Here is a 20782-nt window from a genome sequence, read left to right as displayed (position 1 = left end):
TCATCAATTGGCTGCCTGTAACTTCAGTGAGCCAGAAAGGCACACAAGGCTCACAGAAAGAACTCTGCAGAAGCCTTTGAAGCCAGACACACCTTTCTTACTCCCCACCTTCTCTAGACATACTTCCCATAGCCCTCTGGTCTCTCTGCCCAAACTTGGACTATTGCTCTAACTGGGTAACTTAGTCACCAATCCTGACTTGCCATCCCCACACACCTAGCAAAGCTCTGCCTCCCCATATTCCCTCTCTCTCTCTCTCCAATACTTCTCCCTGCACAGCTCCCACAACTAAACATTACCCCCAAGAAGGTAAAAGAACATGAAGACCATGGCCAAAATTGATTACCACCTCAGTTTGTATTCTGCCCCTTTGTCTCTCCCAGGGCCAAATCCATAGCCCACCTGGGCTATTTGTGCAGAGGGACTTGCTCATCTCTTCCTATGCAGCTGGGCTGACAAACACTGGCACAAGATGGGCCTTATTACGCAGAAAGGAACTGCAAGCAAAGCCAAGAGGATGTTTATAGCACAAGCAACATGGTATGCACCATCTCTGGCTCCACCTCCATTGGTCAGTCTCCACTGTCTTCTTCTACAGGAGCTTGGAACTCACTTGCAGTAACCAGATGGCACCTGGGGGTATAATATTCACCAATATCACACAGCTCAGACCCTAAGAGCTTACTATTGCTGCCAGATACTGCACTGCACCTTTAGCTTAGGTGATAGTGCTGTGCACTGGCACTGTACCAGGCAAAGCTGCCTGCCCATCACCCATTAGAGTGGGTTGGAAGCTGAGGCTGCAGCTCTCCCAGGCCAACCAAAGCTGTACCTTGCAATATGCAGCTCTAACCTATTCCAGGTTCTCTCAGGATGGCCCTGCTCTTTGCTACAGGACCTCACTGAGGTGAGGGGAAGATGAATTCCATGGGTCTCTCGCACTATTTTTTACCCACGTTATGTTCTCAAACATGCTATCAAAGCACTTCAGATTTTCTCTACAACTCTCCTCCTCTTTGCTCTAGGACCTAGCCCCTCAATTTCTAGGCCTGCGTATCTGCATAAAATTAAGCTACAACGAACAGAGTGAGCAGCTTGTCAAAGACCACAGAACCAAGGAGTGTTGGCCCTGTTGCCTGCTATCTGTGACCAATGTTCCTTCTCCAAACCACCTTGATCTTCCTAAGGAGTTTGACTTCAGAGAGCATGCTGCTCAGAACAGTACCACAGAAAGGCAGGGAAGAGAAATTGGATGGTTCCAACAACAGGAGCTGGGAACATGGTACACAACTGGCCAGCCTGCCCTGCTTGGCAGGATCTTTCTACCTGGGTCAGGTGCATGGCTGAGTAATCCTTGCAACTGCTCAGCTGTTTTGGAGCTCTGAATAAGTATTAGTTATTTCATACACCTTGGAAGGAGAAACACTAGAAGTTCCTGATCCCTTTCGGGGTCTTCTGTAACTAAATCATGCAAGGCATCATGACATAGCACATGGGAACATACTACAGGCACATCTCCCTTGCCTAGTTCAAAAGCAGCTCACAGGAACTCCAACAATAAGATGGGTTTCAACTAATTGTATATGCTTGTTGCAAGACATTTGAGGATGCCAAATACCCAAGATGGGAAAGCCAGAACATTTGCTTTTGTTGCCTGAAAAAAAAAAAAAAAATGTTTAGCTATACAGTATAAGAAAAAAGCAACTGGCTTCCCAAAACACTCCTGTGCCAAGTGTAAGATACAACAGACTGTTGCTGCTTGCACAGGAGCAGAATAAAAAGAGTAGGATGGTAACAGCCTCAGGATTAATTGCAGAGGGGCTGGGACTGCATTACCATGGACACTAGTGAAAGAAGACCAGGCCATGGGGTCCTGGTCAGTCAATTTGGTAGCATGGCTGTGACCAGGGAATTACAAACTCCTGTTAGGAGTTAGAATAAAATAACCAAAACCAAATCTTAGAATAAGCAACCAACCGGTTAATAAAATATTTTCAGGGACAGACTTTGGCCCCTTTTTAAGGAACACACACACACACACACACACACACACACACACACACACCCTTCTGTTTACATTCTATAAAAGATATTTTCACAATAATCATTCAGTTCTTCTGCACCATGAGACTTTACGGCTACCTTCTGTTGGAACCATCCAACAAAATGGAGGATGGTTACGACATTAGCAAAAGGAGGGAAGCAAGACATGAGTGGAGCATGAAATTGCCCTTTACACCATTTCAAAATTGTTGTTGTAAAGTGCACACATTTGGGATAAAGGTCTTTGTGCCAGATTACCTACACCTCCAATTAAGTGGTGAGAATTACCAACATGCAGCTGAGCCCCTATCCCAAGGGACAGGTGACAAAAACAAAACAAGACAGGATGTTAGACATTTCTAAGGTAAAATGAAGAAGGGCACAGCATGAGGTTGTGTTCTTTTCTCCTGTTGTATAGGAACACACATTGAAAGCAGGAGTTCTTCTGAAATGCTTACTGACACAAAGCTAGGCTGATACCATAAAGGAAGTCCCTTATCTCAGTGAAAAGGGACAAACTTTTAGGCCAAGTACAGGGCGTTCGGGGATGAGAGATAATAGGTCAATGTGTCAAGAGGTCAAAGATCAGGGGTCAAGAAGTCAGAGGGAAGGGGGTTGTGATGCCATTCAGGGCATTAAGGAGAGGTTAAATAAATTTTAAATGGTTGCCCAATAGCAGATAAGTCAGTATGAGGGGGCTAGCAGAGGGGTTGGGAGTCCAGCAGGCTGAAGGGGACTGGGGGGTCTACCAGGGATGGACAGTAGGCACAACTCATGGGTGGGAGAGAGGGAGGGGTTCCCCCCCACCCTGCAAATCTACCACTCCCATCTCTCCCCCACCCAGGACTTACTTGCTTGGTTCCTGGAGTGGTAAATGCTGATGCTGATAAGAGCAGCCGCACCTGGAGCAGCTTGTGGGATGCAAATTGATATGTCTGGCTGGTCACTAGGTAGTTGGCATGCAAAAATACCCTGGTGCCAGTGGAGGGGAGCCTGGGGCCAGTGGATGGGTTTTCCTGCCCCTGGGGCTCCACAGGGGAACAGGACAGAAGATCCATGCACCAGCATTTGACCTAAATCAAATAAATCCAATACTACATAGATCCAGGTTTATTTTAAACCAGGTTCTACACTTTTTAGACCAGTTTATGTGCACAGAACTTCTGTTCTATTACAGGTTTGTTAAGTGTAAAGTCAGCACTGGGACAAGCTAAGTTTAAAATCAGGCGGCCATTCTGAACCCAATTTAACCTCCCCAAATGTCTCTACCTACCCTTAAAAACTGTTTTCATGGTAGTGTGAAACATACTGGGACCTAGAAGTGCATCTCTCACTCAGGGTTTTCAGATTGCTTGTCTAGCCCTCAAGCAGCTCCACCAGTGAAAGAAGCTTCAGAAGTGTAGACTAGCAGCACCTGTTTTTAAACAGACCATTACTAAGATCTACCTGATGGAAGGCATGCACATCTGGTGAACACTTTAGCTCCAACAACCTCCTATATGACAGCCACTCCTGAGCAAAGTGTAAAATACCATGATCAAACAGATTTGCGAGAGCAGATGGAGGTTAAATAAACCTCCCTTCTGAAGTGGCAGACCAGGATAGGATCCCATACAACAAGAACAGGATAAAGAACCAAGGGTCAAACTAAGGATCAGGAGCAAAAGGATGCAAACTTTACAATCTTAGAAGCAGGAAACCTGCAAGAATATCTGCAATGCAGGCTCCTAGGGTAAAGGTGGGGGGGGGTTGGGTTGGTGGTGGATATCAGCTAGAGAGAGGCCAGCATACCCACCAGGTATAGAGGAGAGGGAGTCAACAAAGAAAGCAATCCACTAGCTGCAAATCTGTCCACATCCTATGTAGATCCAGGGGTGCCCAAGGAGAGGTTAGCATTTTTTTTTTTTTAAGTCATCTAAACTCTCTCTTCCTGGACCCAACTAAGCAGAAGACCTCTAAGGATCCCTAGTTAAAAAAAAACACAAACAAAAAAACCCCCACACACCTTGCAAGCTGCCATAATGTGGTACAAGAAGCCTGGTTTTCAATTACCCTGCTGTTGTGCTTAAGGCAGGGAGAGTGGGCAAGGTAGATTTCAGCTGCTTTGTACTCCTTGTACAGTGCAGCCTATACAAGGTGGCCCCTAGCATAACACTGAAGGAAAGCAGAGACAGAAAATATGCAGGTATTGCAAACAGGGGACTTCCTCTCTGTTGCTCAGTCACCAAACTAGTTGACTAGGTGCCCAGCTTGGGGATGCCTGGTTCTTTCTCTACAACAATAGTAGGAGGCCTGTACACCTGGCTGGCTCAAGAGACAGATTTCAGCATACAGGGAAAGTCCATAACTATGGTCAGAAGAAGAAAACCCTGGGGCAGGCTAGGCTGTGCTACAACCAGGGTTGCAAGCTGTTTTTGAAAAAAAATACACCAAGAAAATTTGTTTGTAAAGTCTGTTTAAAAAAAAAAAGCCATGTTGTCCATAAAAAAAACCTTAAGCAACCGTGAGCTTGACTGAGGATCTGTGGTCTGAAAAAGACTAGCTGTTGAAGGATCAGATAGCACCTGATGAATTGAACTGGGGTTCATGAAAGTTTGTGCTCTATCTGTATATTAGTCTATAAAGGTGGATAATCTGCCCTACCTTTGGTTGAAGGACAGACAAAGCAAAAAGTCACCAGTTGGTATCTGAGTAGGAACACAGCTCAGCTCAGGGCTTTGCGAGTCTCTGTAGACCCCTCCCCCAGCAACATGCTGCTGCTGCATCCCGTGCCTGCCTATATCACTGCAGGTAAAGCCGGGCTGCACAGGCCCAGGCAGGACCAAGAGGGGGTGATGCTGCCAGGACAGAGTTGCAGAACTGGAGGGGGAGGAAAAAGGAAGTGTCAGGTGAAAGGCCAGGACAAGGGGAGCAGGGCCAGCAGGGGTAAGGGCTTGGGGAGGGGAAGATGTGCAAATACCATGTGGGGTATGGTTGGGGATATCAGGGTGTGGGGGTGAACTTGACTTGGTACGTTTTAATGGGAGGGAAACTGGTTTCTCTTCTTAGTTTAAGAACTTAATGACAAGTCAACCTATAGAATGGCCTGGGCCCAATCCTCAGTTAGGCTAGGATCCATTCTACTGCTCTGGCAGTTTTAAAATCAGAGAAATAACCCCCGCTGAGACTAGCCTTCCTTGTACCAACAGGTACCTAGCTGGTACAAGTCCCCACCCCCAGGCAAGAACATGGCAAGACCAAAGCACATTTTGCCATAGTTCTGCATGTTGCCAAGATGCCATCTGAGCAGAGATCTTAAAATGCACAAACCTGAAGGACAACTACTACTCTGTAATGCACAATCAGATTATCGCACAGAATACATCCTTGTCACCAATGGGCTTTCATCCCCAGAAAGACTGACCTTGTGAGTCAGCAAACTTCCTTTATCAGCTCAGGAGCAGAGTAGTCACTTGAGAAAGTAATCTGTAAAGACCCTTAAGTTTCACCTGCAAGAGAAGCAAAGGGTCTAGCTCAGGGATAGGCAACCCCTGGCACAGGCATCCCATGGCAGGCAAGGCATGCAAAGGCATTTTGCTTGGCAAGCGTACCTCTGAGCAGATAATGGGGAAGGGGCCAGAGCGGTGCAGCCACAAGGATTGGGCCCCTCATAGCTCCCCCGCTGTCCACCCCTAGGCACATCAACATCTTACAAGTCCAGGTTGTGAGCATTTTTGGCACTCTGCCCTAAAATGTTGCCAACCCCTGGTCTAGCTTGATTCTGGCCTCTTCAAATAGCCTACAATGTTTGAAGAGTAAGTGATCCTTATGAGCCCCACATCTGCACTCATGTCAAGGCCTTCTGTAAAGTATTCCTGAGGTCAGGGCCTTGACATGGGTGTCAGTAGGAGCTGCACTGAGCTCTTTCCAGGAACTGGAGATTAAGGCAGTGACCCTTAGCTGTCCATTCTTCTGAAACAGGCTGCAGCAGGCACAGCCTGCACTCTCAGCACTTTTTGGCACCACTGAGACATGTCTACTTCATGCCTGGATTACTGCAGTCTGTAGCATGACTGCTGCCACTGGCCTCAGAGTGCCCAGGATACAGAGCTGGGAGCACAACCCGAGGACCTGCCTCCCAGCCACTCCCTTGCTTTGTCCAGGAATAGGACCATACCTTCCCTGCATACTCAAGATCTGTGAGCCCAGAGAAATGATTTGTTTGTATTTGATCCAATACAGTCCAGAGATAGCTGCAAGAACAGTTCTACTGTGTATTTAAGGACTATCTAGTTATGAGCCTACCAAAAGCCAAGGCTTCCTAGCATGGCTCAGAACAGCTCTTTGTTGTGGCAAGGTACTGAGCCTCATCTCTGCCCCAAGATGCAGCCCCGACACACACACGTACACGCGCACGCACACGCACACACACACGCACACACCCTCTCTCTTTTGATTCCTCCAGAAGCCTGTCTGGTATCAGCATTCCTGGACCACAAGATGCCGTGGAAATCAGAAAGCTGCAGGCAGCACTTATGCCCAGAGACATGAGAGTGTCTGCTGCTCTGACCTCTGCTCCCACCAGAAAGCAGAGGCACTAGACAGCACAGCAATCAACCAACCTACTGCAGCAGGGGGGAGGGGGAAAAGGGGAGTGGAGATGCAGGCAAGCTAAGGAAGCTTGATCAGCAGTCTCCTGGTAGCACAGAAAAACTGAACAATGCTGGAGTCAGCCATCAGCAAGGCATGCCAATCCCAAGGGCTCCTGCCCTGAGGATACAGGAATAAGCACAGCACAGTACCACACTTTCCAGACACTGTAGGAGAAAGCCCTGTCACTCACTACTAAGATTCTGGTCTCCCTGATCTCTGCAGTGTGCTGATCAGTGAGACAGCACCATGATGCAGCACAGTAAGCCACAACCCCCTCCCCCCTCCCTTGGCCACCTGCGTAGAACTGAGGTTCTGCCAACTGCCTCCTCTACATTCCGAAAGAGAGTTTTGTCTCAGCCCTCAGATATGCAATAACTACCCCTGTAATTATTTGTGTTACAGTACTACTGGGGGCCCATCTAGTGGGGACCCCTAGGACAATGGGCTACATGGGTGCAGAGTAAGCATTAGAGCCCACCCCAAAAAGGCCACTTAGTTTGGCTGCTTCCACAGAGGCACATACAAGTGATGGATGATGCGTTGCAGTGGCCATAGAGGGTGGGTTAAGTGACCAACTCTCCTTTGCTCTTCCACCCCCTTATTTCTATACCTTTTCATTCACTCCTGACAGCTTGGATCAAACCTGGGCTGAACATACAATGCAGACTTTGCTCTACTGCTGCAGAGTAAAAATAGTCCCCACTAGTATTTTAGAGCAGGACAGCAAAAGCTTATTACTTAACCAAAAACCCCTTAATTAGATCAAGGTTTTGAACCAGAGGAATCTCTCTCACCCACTGCACAGTGCAAAAGCAGAACCCCTAAGCACATTTGGGGTGTCTGAGCTCCACTGCGACATAACAGTGGACAGGCAGGCAGATATTCCCCTCCTCAAAACCTTCTGTAAAGGCTAAGTATGCATGAATTGTAGAGAGTCTTTCTGGATCTCGAGTCAGGAATTTAATCCAGTATCAGGCAGTGCTGGTTCCAGCTATATCTGAAGGAAAAACACCTTGTGAATGCCAAAGTCCAAAGCAAAGCCTTATCACCATTCATCCACCAAGCAGGAGACTCCTTCCTCTTGGCTTATGGGTAAGTATGAACTCTGTCTTACTTCCAAGCCAGCCCCACCCACTCAGGGACTCTACTATTAAAGACAGGAAACCTTTCACTCAAATTAAGTCTGCTTCAGAGCATGGGAAGTGCAGTAAGTAACACCACAGTTAAAATCCTGAACTATTACCAGGATAGATGAATATTCATCTACAGCCCAGTCACAGTCTCCAAATTAATGCAGATAGGTTATAGTCCACTTTCCAAAGTGCAGTCTTAATAACCAGAAACCCCCAATATCTATATCCAGAATAACACATAGGTCCTACATAGGCCATAAGCCAGGAGTAACCTCAACCACATAACCATAAACCAGTGGTTCTCAACCTTTTTGGACTTGAGGCTCCCCCTCACTCCCAACCCACAGCCCCCTGGGTCTGCCTGTGCCCCTCAGTCCCAACCCACAGAAGCGGGGAGGGCATGGCCTGGCTGCCGCTGCTCCCCTCAGACCACCTGTGCTGCTCCCCACCCCCTCTCCAGCAGCAGGTGAGGGCAATGCACATCCCCTCCTCCATTACTCCTTCCACAGCTGGCTGGGGCAACAAGTCTTGTTGTCCCACTCTGCCTTCCTACACCACTAACTGGTTCAGCCAGGCTGCAGCCCTGTGCCCACTGTAGGTGCAAAAACTGGGGGGGGAGGGAGAAGGCTGTTACATGTTCCTCCTCCACTTTACCTGTGGGAAGCTATGGGAGCTGCTCTCCCCCACTGCCTGGCTACCACATGCATGTGTGCACATGCACACATGCATATGGTAACCCCTGCCAGATTCACCTCCTCCCACTCCCTGCAGCCCCAGGCAGTCTCTTTGCAGGCTGAAACGTTTCCTGCATGTTTCCCCTTTAAAGAAAGAAAATCCATGTTTTTCTGTGATCCTGGCAGCAGTGGCAGCAGGCTCAGCCTGGGCATGGTCTGCCCCAGCTAACTTCAGAGATCATGATAGCACCAGATCTGCAGCCCTCACAGACCCCCTGAAACCTGCTCATGGCCCCCTGAGAACCACTACCTTAAACTATGGTCTAGCTCACAGGTCAGTTATTCACCATGTATCAATATCTTACTTCCACATGCAGATCAGACAGATTCATCCCACCCTTCACAGCTACTTGCTACAGTAAAAAGGCTGTAATATATCACAACCCAGTCTCCATGCAGAGCCCAAAAACATCGCTTATTCAGTCCCATTCTATCTTTCCAATTTGCCTTCCCACCACAAGGAGATCCTCATCTTCCATATATAGGTCATGCTCATCCAGCCCTCTCTACACATTTAGGCTGCAGATCCATGGACCCTTGTTTGCCAAAGTCGGTTTATTCAATGCCAGAGGACAGAAGGGAGTCAGCAGTCAATTTGCAGAATATTTAGAGCAGTGTTTATGATCAAGCTCATGATCAGATAAAACCACAGATGAAATAAAAAAGTAAAATTAAAAAACATGCAAATAATGTATTTAAAATTACACTTAGAATTCTGACAGTATTAATCTCTAAAATGTTATTTGATTATACTGACAGTAATAAGCAGTTTGCATTTGCTGGTAAAGAAAAGTTAAACTACTGAGCTCATCAAATCATAGGCTAAGTGTCTGGAACAAGAGCCTGCTAAAATGCTAAACCAGCTTTTGACAGCAATTGCTTCATCCAGAGGCTATTTTCTGCTTTTTTAGATTTATTCAACTAACTCATTCCAAGTTGGGAAACCACTAGAAGTGGAAGGAGCAGAAAGTCTCTTTCCTACCCCCTTCCCATCTACAGATAAAATGAAGCAAGACAGGAAGAGATCCCACTACCTCCGAAGTTCAGAACATGGTAGTTGGAAACAGTTCAGTCAAGCAGGGATAAGGCTTCCTTTGTCTAAAACTAACTTCTTAAATACAAAAAGTGTTATACAGTACACTTAAAATTATTTTAAGATTCTTGTATTGGTTTTATAAAGCTGTGCACGCATTTTAGCAACATTTCAGTTTCCATCCAAAATGACCCTGACACTCACAATGACTACAGGGACTGATCACCTAATAAATAAAAACTGACCCATCCACCATTTCTGAACAAATGTAAAACTTTACAACCCAAATACATATATGGTTAGCTATAACTGGCAAAGTGAATGTGTGTCAATTTTAACATATCCTGGTTAGAAAGAAGTACCAGTCAGTACAAAGACTGTTGTTTAACTGTAAATCAACATGTTTTAATGGTTACCAACCAAAAGTTCCTTAGAAAACTAAACAGAATAAATGCAAAAACAGATTAAAATAAACTATGTGTATACTCATTTAGTAGTAATTAAAATCAATGAGACAATTACACATAGTTATTAAAAAAAAGTTCTATCCACCTTGGCCAATAAAGGCATGTGGGTCCATCAGTCTCTAGAAAGAGACAGAGCACTTGGTAGATGGAGAGATAGCTGCATTCAGAGCTACTACTTGGAATGGTTTCTTAAAAACAAAACCTTACAGAGATGGTCACAATTGTCACCCACCTAAGTAAACCCATTACCACCCCACCACCCCCATAAATATACATATATATGAGGTTTGATCAAATTAGTAGCTTTATGAAAAGTTTTGCAAATTAAACTGCACTCCTACTACAGGTTCCATCATATTCACGTTTGGACAGCAGCATGCAGGGCAAAGGGCTGGTCTGCACTGAGCTCATATTTGCTAGTATACCCAAAGAGCATTCACTAGCAAGCAATTCCTTCAACTTAAATGACCCCCCAGCCATGACCCTGTCTTTTAAGAGGCATCCTGCTTTCTCAGAAGTATCCCCTGGCTCCTGTTTCTGCATCTCCTCAATAGACTAGCTACAGTCTGCCCCCCTCCTAAAGCATGCATCCCTACCCTCTTCTGTTGCAAAGGAGGAGCACCACCAATACGGAGAAGGGACTTCCAGGATGGAGGGGATTGGAGCAGGTAGAGGAGGATGAAGCATGTCTAGGAAAGAGACCCACAGTCCCAAGTGATGCTCCACAACTAACTTGTCAGCTAAAATGTTACACAGCAGGAGCTGGAAGTTCAGAGGATAAAGTTGAAGGGCACAATATGGAGTACGGCCAAAAGCAGCCAACAAGGAACCTTCAGCCATCTGAGGCTAGGGAGGGAACTGCTGGCCACAGCTTCTGATGACTGTTGAAGTGGTGTGTATTCACCCGTCCAATACACTGGGGACACCCTGGCTCCCAGTGGACTACATCTGTGCCGGTTCAGTCCACCCTAGTTTTTACACTTTCAAATGTGGGGTAAAGTACATTGATTATCATCTTCCCAATAAGGAAGTGAGCTACTTGGGTACAGGCCCCTAACATGGATCATCATCCTCCAACAGCAGCAGCAACCTCCATCACAGCTTTGAGGATTTTGCCTCCAACAGAGGGACTTGGTGCTTCATAGAATCATAGAAGTAGGGTCGGAAGGGACCTTGTGGATCTTCAAGTCCAACACCCCGCCTGGGCGGGAGAAAAACTGGACTCAAGTAAGTCCAGCCAGGTAGGCATCAAGCCTCTTCTTAAAGACCCCCAGGGTAGGAGCCAGCACCACTTCCCTTGGAAGTTAGGGCAGCTAGGAGCTGGAACCAACTGTGAAGTAGTAGTTCTTAATCTAAACTCTGCCTTGCCCCTGATAATTAAGGTCTCTACCCCGCCACATATGCAGCAGGACAGATAGAGGAACTGGTCTTTTCCTGGTTCTGCCGTGCCCTCTCTTGCCATTGTACTATATACTATGTAGCCTTGGTCACATGCTACAAGGACATTGGGGTTAGATGCTCTCCTGAGCTGGGGACATTTCTGCCTGCAACTTGCATTATATTCCCCAGATCAAAGTCTAAAACACCTCAGATGGAAGAGCTTCATTAGGTCCCATGTAGTCCATCCCCATGACAACCAGGATTAGTCCCTGTTCTTCAGGGCTTGCTCCAGTCTAGCTTTAAGCATTCCAAACACAAAGCCTGCCCTCTTCCTTTACAAGGCTGAGGAACTAGGCCAAACTTTGCCAAGGAAAGCTTTCCCCAACAATCCCTGCATTTTTCTGAGTTTCCCCCTACTACTTTGTTCCTGGGACCCCTTATATAACTCTACTTTCAGCCCTTACAACAGTGCCGCTGTCCTGCTTGAGGGAGGTCAAGGCTCAACTAAATGTGAGACAGGAGCCAGCTAGTGGTCCTGCTCCTGCTGATGCAAGTGACCAGGTCCTGATGCTTCCAAGGAAGGTGCAAGAAACCCATGTGAAAGGAAGCTGAGGTCAGATATTAGGAAAAACTCTCAGGAAGAGGGTGGTGAAGCCCTAGAACTGGCTACCCAGAGCAGAGGTGGACCCTCCATCCTTGGAGATTTTGAAGACCCAGGCAGACAAAGAGGATGATGTAGTTGGGGCTGGCCCTGCTTGAGCAGGGGCTTAGACTGAGTGCCCTCCGGAGGGCCCTTCAGCTCCTCACGATGTCTGACCCTGGGGGCTATGGAAAGCTGTACTCAGAGCAGTCCCTTCCCAACCTCAGCCCCGAAGCGAGGCGAGGCTAGGTTAAGCCTTCCTTCTTCCTCCCCCCAGCAAGGGAGGGGGCGCGGGGAAGCGGGCGGGGCAGCCCCGCATCGCAACAAGCCCCAGCACACCCGGCAGCGGGCCGCTCCCCGGCTGCTGCAGCCGCACGACAGGCAAACTGCGCGTCGTCGCCCGGCCTGGCCCGGCCGCCCCCTCCGCCTCCGCCTCCGCGCCCGCCCGGCCTGGGCCTTCACCGCCGCGCTAATACAAGCCGCCCGCCACTCCGTCCGTTCTTCCGGGGGTGGAGGGCACTCACCCGGTCCCGCCTGCCGCCTCCGGCTTGGCTCTCCCCCCGCAGCCGCCGCCACCGGCGCCCGCGGACAGAAAGCGCCTCCCTCAGCCGACCAGGCGCCGGCGCTGGGGCCGCCCCTTTAAATCCAACATGGCGGCCTCGCCGAAGCGGCCTCTTCCCAGCATGCCCCGAGGTGTTGCGGGGAGGCGGGGTGTGAGGCGCGTTCCCTCCGCCACCCGGCTGGTGGGGGAAGGGACTGAGACCCAAGTAGCAGCTCCTTAGGGGGCAGGCAGCACCCGGGCCAGCAGCCGCCCCGCAAGGGGGAAGGTTGCAAAGATCATAGTTGTGCGGGATGGATTAGGGCTGCATGGGACGGCTTGGATGGACTAGTCCTGCCTCAGGCAGGGGGCTGGATGTCCCTCGCAGCCCACTTCTTTGTTACCTGTTAAGGGGCATGGTGATTAAGAAACACAGCATAGGTGGCTGCTGGGACCTTGTGGCAGAGAGGGTAGATGTGGCACTTTCACGTTCAGCCTCAGCAGTGCTAGTTCTGCATCCAGTGCTGATGGCCACCATATTAAAGGGTACTGGCAGTTGGAAAGAGTGTGGAAGGAAAACTACCAGGGTGTTTCAGTGGGTAGAGAACTTTCCTTATTACAGTGACAGGCTGAAAAAGCTGGGTCTGCTGAGTTTATCCAAGGCAGGTTAAGACATAATATGATGGCAATCTGCAAGCATTTGTATGAGAAATAAATTTTTCCTTTTGCACAGGACTCTTTAACATAGCTGAAGATGGCAGAATGAGATCCAACAGAAGATGAAACACTTAGAAGTCAAGACTTAGATGTGATGGTTGTGGATGTTAAGCAGCAAAAGGTGAGGAAATATTAGAATGTGGTGATGCTGAAGGATCCTACATTTTGTGGCGCCTCTGGAAAGATATCCTGTCTCCAACTTAAGCAAGTGATGGATTTCCTGATTCTCCAGCCTATATGTGAAAGAGCAGAAGAGGCAGTCATGATGACACTCTGCCACTGGCTTCAGAATGCTCACAAAAGGCTCATCAACCCGAGGACCTGCCTCCCAGCCTCTCCCTTGCTTTTTCCAGGAATAGGACTACATCTTATGTACCTATTCCATGTCTCCGATGAGCTCAGAGAAAGAAGCCACTTGTAGCTGATCCAGTATGGTCCTGGGCAGAGCTGTAAGAGCAGTCCTAATGTGCATTACTGTCCTTGTCCTTAATCTTGAAACACTGCCCACCCCAGTTGCACCACATACTAAAAAAATCTAGTTTAATTCTCTCAAACAGCCAGTCTGTCCTCCCAGCCACACCCTGCATTACAGCAGCCTGCTCATTTTCCCTGGCTGACCACACTCAGCACTAAAGAAACCTCACCCCACTTCACTAGCTATGGCCAGTGCAAAGGAACTTGGCTCAGCTCCTGTCACCAACTACACTTGGTGTGGGCCTAACTAACTGCTTCTTCTCTTCTTCAGCAATCCCTCGCAACTGAGGATGATTGTCTTCCATGATTGTTTTACCTGTGCGTTTGAAGATGGTTAATAAGGCTTATCCAGAATCAACAGAATCTACTGTCTCTTGGACATCTGTTTCCATGTGGGGTGAGTGGCACTGGATTCTTAATCCCTTCTTCCTCCATATGGGGTAATCCTGGGCAATTGTCAACTTGAGGGATACTTCGATATTGCATTTTCTTAAGTTGGCTTTGAGGAAGTACATGAAGTGCTTTTTCTGCTCTCCTCTTTGAGTGTATACCTTGGCTGAGCTAGGAGAATAAACACTTGCTTCAGGAGACTGGAGTCAGACATTCAGATGATGTGGCCAGCCCAACAAGGTTGGTGCTGGATGATCATCACCTCAGTACTCATGGTGTTTGCTTGCAGGAAGATGCTAATGTTGGTGCATCTGTCTTTCAACTGGATACAGACACTCTTCCACAAGCAGTGTTGATGGTACTTCTTAGGGGTACAGAGACAGATTTTTGCAGCCAATGCTGATAGCTGGTTTTTAAGGAGGCAGATCAGCCGATACCAATCCAATTTCTGATGCCCAGCCCAGCAGTGTGGAGAGCTGCCTCCAGTTAGTAAGTCAGGTGTGTGTGTGTCTGTGTGTGTGTGTTGGGGGGGTGCAGATCAAGGCCCCCACAGTGAGGTACGGTGTGGGGCTGGGGCAAGCATTGCCTAGCCAGGGCAGGGCAGGCACAAGACGGAGCTGCGGCTCTTTGGGGAGCAACTCCTGCCACTGTGCACTGCTCAGTGGGACCCACTGATCTGGCAGCTCGTCCAGCGCTTGCCTGCTCATTCTGTGGCTCCCATCACTGCTCATCTGGGAGGGTGAGGGACATGTGAGCTGGGGCGGGGGTTGCATCAAGCAGTTCTTGGCAGGCCGGGGCGGGGCAGGGCTGGGCTAGGTGGCTATGGCACTGGGAGAGGGACTACAGTGAATTTGTGGCTGCAGTGCAGCCCTACCCCACTGAGAAGAGCACTCCCCCCACCCAGACAAACATCAGGAGCAGCAACTGGAGCCACGGGATGAGCAGGTGAGTGCTGGATGACCCGCCAGATCAGCGGGTCCCAGTGAGCAGCACAGAGTGGCAGGAGCTGCCCCCCAAAGAGCTGCAGCTCTGTCCTGTGCCTGCCCTGCCCCAGCCCCACATCCTCCCTCACCATGGGGGCCTTGATCTGCCCCCCCCTTCCACCACAACAGACTTACCAGCTGGAGGCAGCTCTCCACACTGCAGGGCTGTGCTCCTCACTGCCTGTGCTGCACTGCAGCTGTGCACATGATGGGCCACTTACCGACCAAATTAATCAGCCTGATATGGCCGATTTCCGATACAGTAAATTTTCTTTACAATCGGTGGATGTATTGGAGCACCTCTAGTACTTCTCCAACAACTTTAGATGTCTCCTGTACATTGTCCCCATCTCAGCTTCATACAGCAAGGTGGGAATCACTACTGCTAGATAAACCAGGAGCTTGGTTTCAGATCTGATGTCATGATCTTCAAACACCTATTTCTTCAGGCGTCCAAAGGCTGTACTTGCACATTTGAGCTGATGTTGGATTTCTTGATGTTGATGTCTGCCTTCTACAAGAGATGGCTTCCAAGGTATGGGAATAGGTTCTCCAGAGCCTCATCATAGATCTGGATTACTAGAGCTGGGGACTGCTTAACATTCAGAAGACATTGATGATTGCCTGAAGGTCTGCTTCTGAGCGAGTACAGCAGCATACTGGAGCTCCGTGATTGAGGTTGGGACAGTCTTGGTTTTGGCTTGATGTTGGCTGAGGTTAAACAGCTCACCATACATTTGGTAGTTTAGCTCCACTTTGGCTTGAAGCTTGTTGGTGGTCAGATGTAGCATTGTGACAAGGAATATTGAGAAGAGTGTTAGAGAGTGATGACCAGCAATCTGGGTTTTCCATTTCCCACGGAAAAACAGAGTAAACCACAGGTTTTACCTTTTACCAGAAGCAAATGCCGATTTCTCATTTTAAATCGGAGAAACCACAGGTTTCAGTTGTGCAAGGAGCCCTCTGGATGCTGGCAGAGTTCCAGCCTGCAAGAGGCTGAGGGAAGCAGGAGAAGGGCAGTCAGGCAAGGGGCGCTATGTGCATGTATATGCACATGGCCCCCAGGCAGCCTGGGGAGCAGCTTCTGCAGGTAAGTTAAGGAAGAACTGAGGCCCCCCATACGGAGGGAGGAAGTTGAGCAGGGCTGGGACTGTGGCTGGGGCTGCTGCCCAGCCAGTCAATGTGTGGGACTGGGGGCCCAGGGCCACAATGCACAGCCACAGGGCCCCAGCAGGGAGTGAGACGGCCGTGCGCAGCTTGTCCGGGGGCCGGGTGGATGGGACTGACTCCTCACCTCTGCATACACTCCCAGGGGTGAAGAGGGGACCCTCACACCCCGGATCTGTGTGGAGGGTGGGGGCTGTGCGCTGCCCACTTCAGGCTCAGGCTCCTACCCTGCTGCCCTGGGTGCTTCACAGCCCAGCATATAACCTAGTGCTGCAGGGAACAGCGGAGCCATGCAGGAAGCCATTGGCTGCTGCAAGCTCCATGCTGCCAGTGTCCCTGCACACAACCCTGCACTGTTGTCCTTGCTGCAGGCAGGGGATGCCTCACCAGGGCAGCACAGAGTTCACAGCAGCAGATAGCTTCCACAGCGCTGGTTCACACACGTTGGACTGCGGAGGCCCTGGGAGAGGGCTGCTAGCAGGGTGGGTGCCCAAGCCTGAAGCGAGCAGCTTGTGCCCACACCCTGATAGTAGTCTCTTGCAATTAACTCATGTTATGTCATTTTCCACGTGATAGATGTCTCCTCCTGATTTAGTTCTGTTTTGTCTGGTGGTTCCCTTGATTTTCCAGTGGCACTCCACAAAACCTTGCATTTTTCCTAGTGGTTAATCAGTTTCTTGATATAGTGCAAACTGAGTAGAAATGGATAACCTCTTGTCACCAAGGAAGGTAATTCATTCAAATTGTAACTTTCTGATAACCAAAAATGAGCAGTTTGATTAACCGGATTTTCCTGTCAAATACTGTTTGGGGCCTTCTCTTGATTTATACAACTAAAAGAATGCTTTGAAGATGCTGGACTAAGGGTATAAGAAAGCAGTGAAACAACTAACAACACATGTTTCAGGAATGAAATACCTGACAAGAACTGCTGCTGCACCCCAACTATCTTGAGAACAGGAAGGAAACAGACAGTCTCTCGTCACCTGTTTGGGGAGAAATCGTCACCTTATAGCTAATTACTAGACTTCCCTTTGGTTTGGGCTCATCTGAATTTGAATACTTGTAGTTAATAAAGCTTTTCTGTTGCTCATTGAGCAAGGTGTCATATCAATCGTTAGGCTAGTCCAGAATCCTAGTTTTTTTTTTTGTTTTTTTTTTTTTATTTGCTAACACACCCCACCTGCAGATCTGGGGGGCGCAAGTCCACCCTGCTCCCCAGAAGTGTGCACAGTGGGGGGAGCCAGCAGCAGGGGAGGAGCTGGGCTTTGCTCTGCTGCAGTAGCTGCCACTTCCTACCAGGAGCAGGGGGCTGCAGACCCATGTCCCTGGCCTGTAGCCCTGGTACCTGAGAACCTCATCCAGCGTGGGGGTTAAGGGCAAAAGCAGGGCTGGGAGGCTGTAGGGAGGGAGGGAGGGGCACAAGGAGGGCCAAAGGGGGCTGTGTGGAGGGCTTTCCTTTAAAATCATGGCTTTTGGGGTTTAAAAAACAGAAAATTCGCAGCAAAAAAAGGGAACGCCAGGTTCCCTAGTGATGATGCAGCCTTGATTAACTCCTATTTTAACCTCAAAGGGATCTGTGATAGATCCATTACTGAGAACCACCACTAACATACCAACAGGGAACAGGTAGAGAATGGTGACAAATTTTGGTGGGCATCCATACTTAAGAAGGATCCTCCACCACACTTCTCAGCTGAGAGTCAAAAGCTTATGAGTTCAGAGAAGGCCATGTAGAGAAGCTTGTCTTGTTTCCGGCATTTCTCCTGCACCTGGTGAGCTGTGAAGATCATGTCAGTTGTGCCTCTTGATGCCCTAAACCCACTGAGATTCTGGGAGGATCTCTTCAGCAAGTGGAAAGAGAGAGAGAGAGTTCAGGAGGGTTCTTGCAATGATCTTTCCTGTGTTAGACAGCAAGGCAATCGCTTTGTTGTTTTAACAGTGAGACTGGTCTCCTTCCTTGAAGATCCTTTCTTGTCAGAATCATGGTGTCCCTGAGGTCATCTTGGATTTCCTTATCATTCCAGGTCCTTAAGATGAGGGCATGAGGCCATGATGGTAGCTCCTTTCCTCCTTATTTTAAGATTTCAGCAGGGATTTCATCCACTCCAGATGCCTTGTTGTTCATCTGCTTGATGGCTTTCCTCACCTTGTCAAGGATTGGGTGGGGATTCTGAGATCATATCTGACTGGGTTTTGTAGAATGGAGTTGAGAACCCTCTCATCAACAGCAGAGTCTCAATTGAGAAGGTTTTCAAAATGCTCCTTCCAATGGACATTGATGTTTCATCTTTCCTGGACCAGGTCTCCTTCCTCCTCAGGTCTCAAGGAGGTTGGTCCCCAAGTGCTCAGACCATAAGTGGCTTTGGTGGTACTGAAGAAAAAAAAAAAAACAAAAAAAACCCACACATATTGTAGATGTCAGCAAGATGTTGAATTTACTTTACCTGGTCTTCCCACCATTTGTTCTTCATATCACAGGTCTCATGTTAGACCTCTGCCTTGGTGATTCAGTTTCTTTTGCTTGGAGCCAGTGCTGTTTTGCCAAGCACAAAAGGCCTTGTGCTTGCAAATGGTCAACTTTTGGATCTCCCGGTCACTCTCGTCCTGCTGCTTTCTTCCTACAGTTGACATTTGACTTGGGAAGACTACCCTAGTTACAATAGCTCTGGCCCAGACATTACAGTGATAACAGTCCCCCACAAAATCCCTGCCCAAATCTCAGCAAGACACACCACAGGAACAAAACATCCTAGAGTCTGCCTGGCCCCAGGAAACAACAAAAACAAAATCCAAGTACGACTCGAGGACAAATGGCTATGCCCCCCACACATCAAATTAGGTATTCTGGTGCAAGCTGAATTTTAATTTGCATTTACAGCAGGGAATCAACCTCTGTTTCACATGAGAAACCCAGTGTTAACCCCCCAAAAAGCATTCAGTTATTCTCGCAGCATAGAGGAGAACTTGTAAAACATTTACAGGCAGTGATATCACTGCTTTCCTCCATACCATCCTTTTCAAAATCCTAGATCCTCTACTGCTAGCAACCATCATGAATTTGTTAAGAACAATTTTCTTTGACATCGTAACTGGGTGGATGAAGGGAATGCAGTGGAAATAGTGTATTTTAACTTTAGACAAAGCTTTTGACGAAGTCCCACATGACCTTTTCCCAATCATCTTAGAGATAAGTGGGCTTAAAGACTAGGTACGAACAGTTAGAAATCCCAAGGTTGAATCAATTCAGTCTTTGCAGGTTAGTGTAAACTGCATTGATAAAATTGAAACAGGAGTGAACAGACATTTACCTTTGATTCAGGGAATGCAGCCACATCCCTGCAGTGGCTCAGGCCAGAAGCCAGGGGGCACTAGAGAACAGCTCTCCAGAGTGTGTTTGCTTCCTCTTCCTGCTGCCCTTGAGGTCTCTGGGATTTGCAGTCCAGAATTATAGTAGCAGGACTCTGCAGAGTTGCTCATCACTTCCTCTTCCCACTTCCAGGTGCCTCAGATTTGTAGTCCACAGTTGCAGCCAGCAGTAAGTTTAAAGTGGGGGAAGGGGTGTTTAACACCCCTCCCTAGCCCCAAACCCCAGCCAAGGTTTGCCTGTGGGTCTAGGGGGCCGCAATCCTCCCCCTGTAGACTGGGCTCCATTCCCAGCCAGGCTTGTCCCCACCCTTTGTCAGCCAACCCTCACTTCTCCAGCTAGGGGGTAGAGGGGCTGAGCCAGCCCTGCTCTTTGGAGCAGACAGCACGGCCTAGGCCAAGGTTGGAAAGTATGCTGGGGACTGTGATTTAACTTGAACCAGGAAGGGATCTGGGAAAGAAGTTTTCATAAACTGATTTGGGTCAAACTGGTTAAGTCTGATAGACTTTTATTAGTAGATGTTTAGGATTGGGAATCTAAAAAGGTGACAAAGCCAGTAGGGAAATACAGATCACCAGAGTAAGGGACTAACAATAGCGGGATGGGGTGAGGAGGGGAACGCAACTAGGTTACAGGAGATACAACGTTAGCCAACTAAGCCAGGGTTGGGGGAGGGGTTCGCGACAGAGCGAGAAAGGAGATAGATGCACACAAACCCATTACAATGGTCTGCAGTGGTGGAGGAAGTGGTTCAAAGAAAGTGTCTGAGTCCATATAGAGTCTCATTGTGGGGGTCCTCTTTGGGTGGAACGGGGTCATCCATTGCTGAAGAATCCTCTCAAGTGAAAGTCTATCTGGTGCAAGGGGGGGGGGCGGGTTCAGGCGGTCCCCTCTGGGTCCAGTCCATGGTGAAGTTGGGAGTACTGGCGGTGGCCCGTGATGTGTGCCACGTAGATGTCACAGGACCAACGGATGGTGTCCGACACGAGGCAGAGCATAAGCTTGCCGTAGCAGCGGGAGATGTGGCAGGAACGCAGGATGCTCTCGTTGCTGGGGTCCCAGGCTCCAAGCGTTCCCACGATGA

General features: G+C 48.7%; 2 protein-coding genes across 7 annotated transcripts in view; both read right to left on the bottom strand.

The window, feature by feature from the left end:
- Nucleotides 1-12727, bottom strand: part of KLC4 (kinesin light chain 4) — a 50040-nt gene extending 37313 nt beyond the window's left edge. For all 6 annotated transcript variants that reach the window (XM_019548990.1, XM_019548989.1, XM_019548991.1 and 3 more), the window contains exon 1: nucleotides 12587-12727. The gene's annotated coding sequence lies outside the window, so the exon portion shown is untranslated. The remainder of the gene's footprint in view (nucleotides 1-12586) is intronic.
- Nucleotides 1-20782, bottom strand: part of PPP2R5D (protein phosphatase 2 regulatory subunit B'delta) — a 1176261-nt gene that overhangs the window by 571378 nt on the left and 584101 nt on the right. The gene's annotated exons all lie outside the window — the stretch shown is intronic.

The sequence above is a fragment of the Crocodylus porosus genome, unplaced genomic scaffold (assembly GCF_001723895.1).
Source record: "Crocodylus porosus isolate Cpor-Errol unplaced genomic scaffold, CroPor_comp1, whole genome shotgun sequence".
Classification (NCBI taxonomy): Eukaryota; Metazoa; Chordata; order Crocodylia; family Crocodylidae; genus Crocodylus; species Crocodylus porosus.
The sequence above is the reverse complement of the archived record's forward strand: the minus strand, read 5'-3'. Positions and strand labels throughout refer to the sequence as shown.